Below are 10798 nucleotides of genomic sequence, written 5' to 3'. Positions count from 1 at the left end.
AGTTGACAGGCGAATGCGCTTATCAGTTATAACTCCCCCAGCGGCACTAAAAACATGCTCCAATAACACGCTAGCGGCAGGGCAGACCAGGACCTCCAAGGCGTACAGAGCGAGTTCATTCCAAGTGTCCAGCTTGGATACACAATAATTAAAAGGCACAGAGGAATCACGGAGGACGCTGGTACGGTCGGCAAGGTACTCCCTCACCATATTTTGAAACTTTCCACTCATTGAGAGAGTACCCCGCGCCTCAGAGTCTGTCCGAAGGGAGGGTCTGAGAAAACTGTCCCAGAATGTTGACAGTGTTCCCCTGCCTCTGCTGGATTGGAGTTGCGTCTCTCTCGCATGTACGCCTTGGTTGGGCAACGAACTGTGACCTCAGCCGCTAGCGTGTTCAGATGGGAATTTTTTTATCAGTTCTGCAGCAAGGGCCTTCTGGTACTGCCCCATTTTTGTAGACCTCTCCACCTCAGGAATAAGAGAGTGAAAGTTCTCCTTGTAGCGGGTGTCTAAAAGTGTCACCAACCAGTAAAGACTGTCACCCAACATTTTGACAATGCGAGGGTCACGGTTAAGGCAGCGTAACATAAAGTCAGCCATGCGTGCCAGACTGGTAACGGGCAAGACTTCGGGGTCCTCACTAAGATGACGACTGACCATGCTCCCCTTCTCCTCCTACTCCTCCTCCCCCCTGTCCTCAGGCCATCTACGCTAAACCGACAGTTGACAGTTGTACAGGTACTACCGTCTACAGCGCATGATACCAGCTCCTGTTCTTCCTCCTCCTCCTCCTCCTCTCACTCATTGTCCCGCAATGCACGTTGGGATGAGATGAGGCTGGGCTGTGTGATTGCCCTCTACGGCTTCTTGATCCATCTCATCATACTCTGGCTGCAATGCCTCCTCTTTAATTCTCTGCAGAGAGCATTGCAAAAGACAGACAAGTGGGATGCTGATGCTAATGATGGCGTCATTGCCACTCACCATCTTGGTGGACTCCTCAAAGTTTGTCAGAATGGTACATATGTCAGACATCCAGCTCCTCTCCTGAGGTCTTATGTGTGGAGTCTGAACTGAATACCGACGGCCTTGTTGATGCTGGTACTCCACAACTGCTCTCTTCTGCTCACAAATCCTTTGCAACATGTGAAGGGTAGAGTTCCAAAGTGTAGGGGCATCACACTCCAGTCGGTGTGCCAGAAGCTGCAAACGCTGCTACAACACAGCAAGGGCGGTGGAAGCTGTAGCCAACTTCCGAAAATGAGCTGACAGGCGGCGTACTTTGACGAGCAGATCTGGCAACTCGGGGTACGATTTAAGAAACTGCTGAACCACGAGGTTAAGAACATGAGCCAGGCATGATACGTGTGTGATCTCGCCTCACCTCAGAGCTGCCACCAGGTTACGGCCATTGTCACACACGACCATGCCTGGATGTAGGTTCAGTGGTCTCAGCTACAGATCTGCCTGCTCTTTCACAGCTGTCCACAACTCACAAGCAGTGTGAGGTTTATCACCTAAGCTTATGAGTTCCAGCACAGCCTGTTGCCTCTTGGCTGAGGCAGTACTGCAGTGATTCCAGCTTGTAGCTGATGTGGTGATATCTGAGATGGAGGCTGAACATGAGGAAGAGGAGGAGGATGATGCGCAGGAGCTGTACTCTGTGGGGGCAACTCTGACTGACATAGGGCCCGCAATCCTCGGTGTGGGGAGGATGTGTACCGTCCCAAGGTCTGACTGGGTCCTGGCTTCCACTATGTTTACCCAGTGTGCCGTCAGGGAGATGTACCGTCCCTGGCCACAAGCACTTGTCCACGTGTCAGTTGTCAGGTGGACTCTCCCTGTAACTGCGATGTTGAGGGCACGGCAGATGCTTTGGGACACGTGCTTGTGTAGTGCGGGGATGGCACACCGGGCAAAATAGTGTCAGCTGGGGACTGAGTACCGAGGGACGGCCACCGCCATAAGGTTGCGGAAGGATTCCGTCTCCACCAGCCTAAAAGGCAGCATTTCCAATGCAAGCAGTCGTGAAATGTGTGAATTTATTACTGTGGCCTGTGGGGCGTTGGCTGCTAATTTGCGCTTTCGTTCAAAGGTCTGGGATATGGACAATTGAACGCTGCGGTGGGACGTGGACGTTGATGCTGTTTCTTGAGAAACTGCCATAACAAGTGAAGACTGAGAGGAGGGGGCATCTTTGCATGCAGTACTCTAACATACACAACAGCGGAAGAAGCAGTGGTGACACCCGCTGACACTGGTCGTGGACCCTGGGGTTCGCCCCACAAAGTCGGGTGCTTTGCTGACATGTGCCTGATCATGTTGGTGGTGGTCAGTCTGGTAGTTTTTTCACCCCTGTTGATGCTGGCCTGGCAGGTGTTACAAATGGCCTTTTTGGGGTTATCAGCAGAGTCTTTAAAAAAATCCAGACTCTGGAAGACCTACCGGTTGTACTGGCAACCACCCTCGTGTTGGTGTTACGGGGAACAGTTGCGCGCCTTCTGTCTGCGGCCACCACACTTCTTCTTCCTGCCTGTTGGGGTACTCTGCCTCCCTACCCCTGTGTGCTGCTGGCCTCGCTCTGCGTGTCCTCCTGCCACGTTTTATCAGTTACTAGATCATCCACCATGTCCTCCTCTTCCACTTCCGCACCACGGTCCTCCTCCTCACTTCGTGGCAATTGTGTCTCATCATCATCCACCTCTTGTGACAAATTGCCAGCGTCGTCTTCCTGTGGCCGTGGCTGTTCAAAAATTTGGCCATCTCTACCTGGGATCTCCACTTCCACTACTTCAAGCAGAGCAGCCGAGGGTCCCAAATAGGGAAATGGACCAGTGAACAGCTCTTCAGAGTGTCCAACTGTGGGATCAGTTGGTGTCTGACGACACTCGGCATGGTGGGAGGAAGGAGCATCAGGGTGAGGAGGAGTATGTGGTCGAGACTCACGGCTACTAAGACTTGACCGTGTGGAAGACAGACCGGAGGTGGTGGTGCCCAGGTGACTGGAAGTATTATCTGCTATCCAATTAATAACCTGTTCACACTGATCAGTTCGCAATAGAGGTGTTGTTGTGTGCTTCCCTAGTGATTCGGTCAAGAACTGGGAGCGAGAAGATGTGGCTGTTGGTTGTGGCACATTTTTACCTTGGCCACGGCCCCGTCCTCTGCACGCACCATCACCAGAACGTCCAGTTCCACATCCCTTGCCATGCGCCTTGCCCATTGTAAATCAATGGCAAAAGGGTAATAGAAAGGAGATTAGAACCGTGGAGGAGATAAACCACAGTTCTAGTTCTCTGGCCTACACCAGAATCTTTTAAACAGATATATTTGTGTCTGAACAGTCAGCAAGACACTTAAACTGTTTTTTTTTTAATGTAAAAAAGGCAAAAAGGTGGATTGCAACCAGATTTGAACCGTGGAAGAGGAAAACCACAGTTCTAGTTCTCTGGCCTACACCAGAATCTTTTAAACAGATATATTTGTGTCTGAACAGTCAGCGAGACACTCAAACTGTTTTTTTATGGAAATAAGGCAAAAAAGTGGATAACACCCTGATTTGAACCGTGGAAGAGGAAAACCACAGTTCTAATTTCCTGGCGTATACCAGACTTTTTTAAATAGATATATTTGTTCTAATTTCCTGGCGTATACCAGACTTTTTTAAATAGATATATTTGTGTCTGAACAGTCACCGAGACACTCAAACTGTTTTTTTTATGGAAAAAAGGCAAAAAGGTGGATAACACCCAGATTTGAACCGTGGAAGATAAAAACCACAGTTCTAATTTCCTGGTGTATACCAGACTTTTTTAAATAGATATATTTGTGTCTGAACAGTCAGCGACACACTCAAACTGTTTATTTTATGGAAAAAAGGCAAAAAAAGTGGATAATACTGAAATTTGAACCGTGGAACTGCAAAACTACAGTTGTAGTTATCTGGCCTAAACCAGACTCTTTTAAACAGATATATTTGTGTCTGAACACTGACAGACACACTCAATTTTTTTTTGGGTGGGGGGGGGGGACCAAAAGGTTAATAAGACGGGTGTTTGTACAGTCTGACTGAGGAAAAAAAAAAAAGAGGATTTAGATGAAAAAAAAGGATTTTTCCTGGCCCCTGGGGCTAAGTCTAGCAATTTGAGCAACAGCAGCACACAGGACTGTAATGCAGTGTTTGTTGGTATAACCACTGTGTCTCCTATACTGCCTGCCAACCTGCCTGCCTGATATCTGGGATGGATATTAGTCCTCAGAAGGACTGTTTGCTTGATTTTGCAGGCTTTAGAGACCCTACACTACCTATTTTGCAGTATAAATCTCTCCCTAGCTCAGCGGCACTCTCCCCACTCTAATAAGAAACACTATGGCCAGCATATTACCAACTCACGGAAAGGTGGTGACAAGAAAAACCTGCTCACCACCCATAATCGCAAGACAACATGTCTACTCGGGAAGCAAGATAGAAAAAGCGAAAAGCGAGTTAAAACGGCATTCAGAAGCAATATTTTTATTATTCAAATATAAATATATAAATAGTGACACGAAAGGAATACACACAATGACAATGGGTGATCATTGGATATTGAAAAATCCCGCTACATCTTGAGACCCCTCATGGATATATATTCTTATACATAATGGATATAGGCCCAATCCACAGAAAGGTAAGATAAAAAGAAAAGAGGGGGAAAAAAAGGACAAGAAGCCGCTGGAAAGAAAGAGACATAGAAAGAGTGCAAAGTATCAATCCAACCAGGGTGAGATACCCATTATCTCAAGTAGAAAACTGTAATAATCAGTGATTTAGGGAACTCACCCAGATAGTTGGTGCAGTCTCTATGATGTAGGGGGCACAGGGAGGCAGATAATTTCCATCCACGGAGGGCCTCGACGCGCGTTTCGCGTCGGCTTTATCAAGAGGCACATGTTGATAATGACCAAGGACCTAGATAAATAGGACCTTGGTTGATCACATGGGCGATCATGTGATCGCCACATCATTGCTGCCGCGGGGGCCACCCAATCGGGCGCATGCACCGGGGTCATGGCAACCCCAGCAGCCGCGCGCCATCCGTCATGGCAGGCGCGTATCCCGGAAGTGTCCAATGACAATATCCGGGAGCGCGTCATTGCCATAGAAACAGACGCGCGCGGGTGCCGGATCGCCAATAGCCCAGCGCATGCGCTCCACAGGCCATCGCAGCAGACCATAGTGTGTCCCATGGAGGATAACAGTAAATATGATGAGTAGAGTGGCACAATGTCAAATGTCAGAAAGAAATAGGAACCGCATAGGAAATAGAGGGGGATAATGGCAGAGAACAAAATAGGAGACAAAAAATACAAATAATAATAAAAAAAAAAAAATAATTAATGCAACAAAAGCCAATAATACAAAATTAAGAAACAACAGTAAAAGTGTACAAAAATAAAAATTAATAAGAAACAGACAAGTAGCACGAGGTGATCTTGCTAGAAGAAAGCTCTAGGGCAGGTGTTCCTATTTCCAGCTTGGTCATCATATAGACGGGATAAGACAGGCCACTGATCCAAATGTTAAGATAGGACGTGCAAGGGGAAATGTGATAAAGGGCACTAGACAAAAAATAAACAAATATGAATATCAGAACACGCAACAAATTAAAAAAGACCATAAAAAATAATAAAAAGTGGATGTCTAACCCCTAGGAGAAACATCTAGGGGAGACCCCTGAGGGCACCAGGAGAGAAGCAAGCCCCAATATGAGATCAGACGCTGGAGCTCACATGTGGAAACCAAAAAAGAAAAAAATTATCCAACAAATAAAAAGATGAAAATAATAATAATAATAATAACAATAATAATACCATCAAAGCTAATCATCTCCATGGGAAATGTGTAAATATATAGATGAAAACTCATTCCTAGAGGGAAATCATAAGAACGAGGAGAAGCCAAGATGTTCATTAAGTCCCAGTGGCAAAAGAGTATCAAGACTGACGATCCACCTGGCCTCCTTTTGCACCAGGAGGCGTTTGGCATTCCCTCCCCGGGAGCCCAAGTGTACCACATCAATGCCACAAACCTTCAGTGATCGAGGATCACAGTTATGGGCAGATTTAAAATGCCGTGGTAGAGTCTTGAGCTCCCGAGGATCAAGGATCGCCCCCGCCGCGCCAATGTCCCTCACATGCTCACGGACTCTGACCCGCAACTTCCTAGATGTAAGACCTACATAGATAAGTCCACATCCACATGTAGCATGATAGATCACATATGTGGTGCTACAAGAGATATGATGACGGATGTTAAAATTGCGGGAACCGTCAGAGTTCGTGAACGTAGTGGTACGTAGGACATTGGCGCAGGCGGCACAATAACCGCATGGAAAGGTCCCCAAGGTGGGGCCACTGGAACCAAAGGGGTTTCTCTCGAGAGGAACATAATGACTGGAAACCAAAATGTCTGCTAGGGTATTGGAACGTCGAGGTGTCATGCACGGAGATTCGCCAATATATTCCCTCAGGGAGGGCTCCGTACCCAATATATCCAAATGTCGGGAAAGGATACGCCGCACCCCACACCACTCGGAGTTAAATGTGGAGATAAAGCGAATCCTGTCCGGACTTTTCTGTTTACATCCGGGAAGGGGATGGATGAGGTGATCACGGGGAGTGTTCCGAGCTCTTCTATAGCCACGGCCGATACATCGATTACTATATCCCCTATGCTTGAATCGTTCGGCCAAATCCGAAGCACGTGTCTCAAACTTAGAGTTGGTCGAGCAGATCCGCCTCACCCTGAGAAATTGTCCGATCGGGATGGCTTTGATGGTAGAAAAATCATGTGCAGATGTAGCGTGGATGAGAGAGTTCATAGTGGTGGGCTTCCTAAACAGATCAGTTTGGACATGACATTCAGCATCCACCTCCAATGTAATGTCCAAAAAATCGATCTTCTTAGGACTATATGAATATGATAACCTCACCGCACGATCATTAGAATTCAGTTGTACCATAATCTCCTCCAGCTCCTCGACCGTCCCCTGCCAGAAGAATAAAATATCATCTATGTACCTCATCCACGACACGACATGGTCCGCGCCCAGCGTCCCCTCATCCCCAAAAATCTCCCTCTCCCACGCACCGAGGAAGAGATTGGCGTACGAGGGGGCGCAGGCCACCCCCATTGCCGTGCCGCGTATCTGGAGGTACACCCTATCCTTGAACAGAAAATAGTTATGGCAGAGGACAAATTCAAGGAGCTCGAGGATACCTTCTCCCTACACTGTCTGATCCGGAGTGACTGTGTCCAAGATGGCGGCACCCGGTTTTAAATACTCGAGGTGACGCTGTGCGGCCAGCCAATCACTGTAATGCCCACAACCAACATGGCTGCGGCATTATAGTGACTGACTGGCAATCCCTGCATGTTCATTGACTCTGTAAAGAGCGCCAAACATGCAGGGCAGTAACCGAGTAACCCGAAAATGCTCGGTGCTCGCCGAACATCCCGAGGAGTCAGATGCTCGGGCTAGTACCGAGTAGTGTCGAGCATGCTCGCTCAACACTAATCATTATATAACAATAATCCGATACTGATATTATTATTATTATTATTATTATTATGGAAATTAAATGATATTGCCAAGGAAGAAGGAAAGAAAAATGATCCTGTTATCCTAATGATGAACCTATCTACTTTGAGGATTTCAGTTGATGTCTGTCATCCTCGAAAAGGGGGAATTGTTAAATATTAATTATGGATATTCATTTTATTCTTAATTCTGAATTCTGTACAATACATTACATAAGATTGCATCAGCCATTGTTTCTAGATGACATGCACTATTTGTCAATTTTTAGTTCAGCACCATAATTAGAAGAACAGGTGCCATATGCCTATAAAAGCCCATGTTAGAGACGGGGGGGGGATTTCTCTTGCCATTCCACAGGACACAGGATGAGGGTCTGTGTGTAAACCAGCTGCTGATGTAGGCCCAATGAAACACGTTCTTTACCCGGACACATGGTGTCATCCGGACACACGTGCTGGACACAGACAGACGCAATCTACCGTCCAGGAAAAAATGGGTAAATCTCAACAATTAAGCTAATTATGGACAAATGGACAATCACTTTGTAACTAATTATTGTATGTACCTTCTGCAATCATTTTTTTTAATGGACAACCCGAGAATAAATAGATACATATTTTAAAAGAATATCTTGATATTGATACTTTGAGAAGTCCTCGATAGAGAAAAAATACAGACAGAAGAATTTTTTACACCTAGCCACAAGCACTTGTCCACGTGTCCGTGGTTAGGTGGTCCTTCCCAGTAACTGCGTTGGTGAGGGCATCGCTAAAGTTCTGAGACACGTGCTTGGGTAAGGCGGGGATGGCACACCGGGAGAAATAGTGACAGTTGCGGACCGAGTACCGAGGGACCGCTGCTGCCATGAGGTTGGTTTAAAGATTCCGTCTCCACAAGCCTAAAAGGCAACATTTCAAGTATAAGCATTCGAGAAATGTGGCAGTTTAGTATTATGGCCTGTGGGTCATTGTTTGCGTATTTGCACTTGTGTTCAAAGGACTGGAGTAGGGACAACTGAACGCTGTGCTGGGACAAGGACGTTGACATGGTCGCTGATGGTTGTAGTTGCAAGTGTACAATGAGAGGTGCAGGGCGGGAGGCATCTTCACCTGTGCCATGGACAGGAGATTGGTGTGCATTCACATCAGCGGAACAGGCAGTGGTGTCACCCACAGACACTGTTTCTGGACCCTGGCATTCGGCCCAACTCAACTAGTTAAGTGCTTTGCTGTCATGTGCCTGAGCATGCTAGTGGTGTTCAGGCTAGAAGTTTTGCTGCCCCTGCTGATGCTGGCATGACAGATGTTGCAAATGGCCTTTTTGGGGTTAACTTGACAGTCTTTAAAAAGAGTCAGACTAGGAAAGACCTAGCAGTTGGACTGGCAACTTCCCTCGTGTTGGTGTTTTGGAGAACAGTTGGCCGCCTTGTGTCTGTGTCCACCCAACTGCTTGTTATTGCCTTTTGTGGTGCTATGCCTCCCTCCTCTTCTGTGCTGCTGGCATTGCTATGCATGTCACTGTTGGCATATACAACAGATTAGGACTTATTATAAGTGAAAGGAGGACTTTATACTAACCAGACAGCAGATGGCGATAGTGTGTAAAGTTATATGCTTGCTGTAATGTGTGGGAGGAAAGCTCTCAATTGTTGGTTGTTTTTACTTCCTGTGTGTTTTCTTTTCTCATTCCTGAATGTGTTATGTCAGCAGCACACGGACTGTGTGACACTGAATTGTATCTCATGTTTAACCAGTAAAAAGTAAATACTGTTTACTCAAGATATCTTGCTGATTGAAGCTCTCGTAAGTACAGTGGTGACTGTAAGAAGATGCACTCTGCGACAGGTTATGGGCCCAGGCCGGAGCCCAGACACTAAAACCCAGACACTACAGGCCTGCACTACAAGAGGATCCTGGTTTATAACCCCAGATAATGGATCACACAGATAAGCTCTGTAAACAGAAGGAAATAAATCCAGATACAGAGTGACAAAGGAATTCATGATCCCAAGAGCTGGATATAATTAGAGAGAATTCAACACAGACAGGACATACAGGAACTATCAGCAAGAAAAAACATGAGAATATCTTCAGTACAACTCTCTAAACAAGTAAGACTATATAAAGATGATGAGTAACACAGAACTGAAATTCACAGTAGCTAAACTGAATAGTGAAAATTATCAGTTAGGGAAATTCAAAGTAGAGATGTTGTTATCTAAGGATGATTTATGGGAAGTAATTGTTACAGAAAGACCAGATCAAGATAATCAGACATGGGATAAGAAGAATAGACAAGCGAGAGCCACCATTAGCTTATTAGTGGGTGATGCTCAATTAATACATATAAGAAATGAAGAAACAGCTAAAGGAATGTGGGAAGAATTAAGAAAACTGTATGAAAGACCTAGCTTGATTCACAAGTTATTTTTATTAAGAAAGCTTTACAGTATGAGATTGAGTGCAAATGACGAAATGCAGAAGCACATATTCTCAATGATGGAAGTGATATCACAGCTAAGATCTATTGGTGAAGACATTAAAGTTAGTCATGTAGCAGCTATATTATTGTGCAGTTTACCAGATTCGTATACAGCCTTGATAAATGCCTTTGAGATGAGACCAGAAACTGACATTACATTAGATTTTGTGAAAACAAGACAAATAGATGAATATCAGAGAAGAAAAGAACAAAGAAATGATTCTTCTACTGAAAAGGACAGTGAAAATGCTCTTAAAGCTACAGAATTTAAAACACCCTATAATAAAGAGACAAGAGAATGCTTCAGATGTAAGAAAAAAGGTCATTTAAAGAAAGACAGTACCATATGGAAAGCAGAACAACAAAAATTACAACATAAAAAGCATACACAGAAAGTAAAAAACACAATTTCCGATTCATGTGAGAATAATTGGAATGGCACATTTAAAGTAACAGACAAGAAATCATCACTTGGTTGGTTTATTGATTCAGGAGCAACGAGTCATATGACAAGTGACAAGAATTTCTTTACTGATCTTGATTTAGATAAGAAAGAAGCCATTTATCTTGCAGATGGAAGCAAAATAACCGCAGAAGGTATCGGACAAGGTATGCTAAATTATTCAAACAAGTTCGGACAAGATTCAAAGATACTTGTACAGGATGTGTTGTATGTTCCAAAATTGGAAGGCGGATTATTATCTGTGAAACGTTTAACAGCAAAAGGACTTACA

Source organism: Phyllobates terribilis, unplaced genomic scaffold (assembly GCF_046119375.1).
Source record: "Phyllobates terribilis strain yellow unplaced genomic scaffold, ASM4611937v1 Scaffold_5__5_contigs__length_657084704, whole genome shotgun sequence".
Classification (NCBI taxonomy): domain Eukaryota; kingdom Metazoa; phylum Chordata; class Amphibia; order Anura; family Dendrobatidae; genus Phyllobates; species Phyllobates terribilis.
Note: the sequence above shows the minus strand (reverse complement) of the source record.